The sequence below is a fragment of the Haplochromis burtoni genome, unplaced genomic scaffold, assembly GCF_018398535.1.
Source record: "Haplochromis burtoni strain Fernald_Lab_line unplaced genomic scaffold, NCSU_Asbu1 Contig_1, whole genome shotgun sequence".
Lineage (NCBI taxonomy): Eukaryota > Metazoa > Chordata > Actinopteri > Cichliformes > Cichlidae > Haplochromis > Haplochromis burtoni.
The window spans coordinates 6,393,739-6,396,181 of NW_024582362.1; the positions used below are offsets into that span (position 1 = coordinate 6,393,739).

The 2,443-nt window shown below is 44.7% G+C and overlaps 1 protein-coding gene across 6 annotated transcripts in view; it reads right to left on the reverse strand.

Moving 5' to 3' along the window:
- Nucleotides 1-2,443, reverse strand: part of zfhx4 (zinc finger homeobox 4) — a 93,995-nt gene that overhangs the window by 48,100 nt on the left and 43,452 nt on the right. The window lies entirely within an intron of this gene.

A 2,443-nucleotide genomic window follows, 5' to 3' on the forward strand; every position in this document is an offset into this window, starting at 1 on the left:
CCCCCCACTCCTTCTGCACACTTCACAATCCCCTCCCACCCCCCCTTCTGCTATCGTTCCCATACCTGTCAGCCTCGATCTGCTTCACAGTCCCCTGCACATGGACGCGGCCCAAATGACCCACACCTCAGAGGGGTGCGAATGATTATGAAAGGGATCACATCTAGCTATTAATATGAGAAAACCAGCTCAGTCTGTTTTTCTGTGTCACACACAGAAAAAAGAAACACACGCACATGAACACACCTAGTCAACAAACTCATCAAAAAGTCAAGAATTTGAGGTAATTTAAGAGGGGAAATTAAACATTACATATGAGTGTCAGTCAAGAGCTGGACCAAAGCTGGACATTACGCACCCACACCCACAGATGTGTGTATAAACACTCGTGTTCTGCCGACCATCTGGTAAAGGCGTTGGAGGGAGAAGGGGCGAAACTCTTATTAATATCTATGAGGATTATTTGGCAGAAGGGGGGAGGGTGGGGAAGCCTGTCCATTCAAACCTCTCCGTCAAACAGAAAGCTACAGCTACAGAGTTCACACACACAAACACACCCGTGCACACACACCTGCTTTTATGCTTTAATTAGCCGCTACCCTCCATCCTCCCTCCCCCACCCACTTCACCACCCCCGGACCTCTGAAAGATTTCTATTGTAATCTCCATGCAGGTGAAAGAGGAGATGATTTGAATAATCTACTAACTGGCATCAGGAAAAAAGAAAAAGAAAGAGGGACGGACAACCTTTCTGGCAAAAAACAACAACCAAACAAAACAAAACAAAACAAAACAAAAACCACACAGAGGTGAATTAATTTATCTGCTCAGGTGCTGAACTCTTGTTGGCATCATCTGTCTCCATGACAGAATATGAAAATCTATATCTAGCAGTCAAGTAGCATCTAGCGTGAAGTGGCTGAGAACATTCCTTTTTGAAGAGAACAGCAACTCTTTAAGTCTGTCTGCGAGTCTGAGACAAGGACGCTGTGATCAAGAGCCTGTGTCTGGAACAAGCGTACACGGGCTCAAGTGGGAATGGTAACTTGATGACTACAATTGTGAACGAGTGCGTCTCTATGAACGTATGTAACGCTATACCTCTTTATGGACATATGAATTTAAGAGTGTGCGCGTGTGTGTGTGTGTGTCATAAACGGTGCCATGCATTTGAAATAGATCCAGTCTCTTTTCTATTCCGGGTACCAGCACAATGACTTTTTATGCAAATCTATGGGAGTCAATCTCCTGTCCATTTCCCCATCACACAAGTCCAAATGACAGTCCAATAATTTGGGCTGCATATATATAGGGCCATTTGATTTTCAAATGAGAGTGGGCAGGGTTGACCCTTGCTAATAGCCAAGGCACAGTGGTAGACTTAATATCACAGATCACAATATCACGCAAGCGCAGCTACCTCCATCAGAGAGAGATGGAAGAAAATTAAATGTGAGGAGGGGGGGGGGGTGGAGATAAAAGACTGAAAAAAGGTCCCTCAGTTGATAGAAAAAGCAAGAGAGAGAGAAAGAAAAAAGGGGGGGCAGAGAGAGGGAGGGAGAGATACAAAGAAGATGATGAAAATGAGAAAAGGGAGGCGTTTGGATGCATCTACAAACCACAGTCTCCTTTCCTCATCTTCTTACTCCCTACTCACCCTCCTCCCATTACAGCCCTTGTTTAATTCCCCCCACCCCCTTATTCCCAGCCATGGTGTTGCCAAGAGGATCATGGGTAATGAGATGGCCTATCTGCTGCTCCCCAGGGGAGAGATAGAAAAAGAGAGAAAAAAAAGAGTCAGAGACAAAACAAAAAAAGGGCTGGTAAGACCGAGTTTGTGAACGAGTGTTTGAGCGAGAAGGAGAGACAGATGTTTAAAGAAAGATGCTTTCTATTATTTTTCTTTTCCTCTATTTGTCACACTAACAACCGACTACTAAATCTGAATATCCTTTCTCTTCCGATCGCCATCATAAAAAGTAAAACAAAAAACAAAAAAAAACATTTTATGACCTCGAATTTCTGAGTTCAAAGGAGATGGCGAGGGAAGTAAAGGAAGGGGGAAAATAATGAAAAGGAAAACAGAGATATGGAAAAGTGCAGTGGACCCCGGAGGTCCATTTCCGCTTGAATTATGATGGAAAGTTGGATAGACTGACAGCGGTTGAGGACAGTTAAGATTTACTCAGACAACCATCTGAGAAACAGGTGCCATGGCCTGCAAGACACACAAAGTGTGTGTGTGTGTGTGTGTGTGTGGTCCTTGACCATGCCACATTGACCATGAACATTCTCAACTCCTAATGACCCAGGGGCAAGCCCAGATCTCAACCTCAAAGACGACACGCACACACACACACACACACACACACACACACACACACACACACACACACACACACACACACATAAACCCCCTACTTAGCCAGGCAGCACTTGTGAA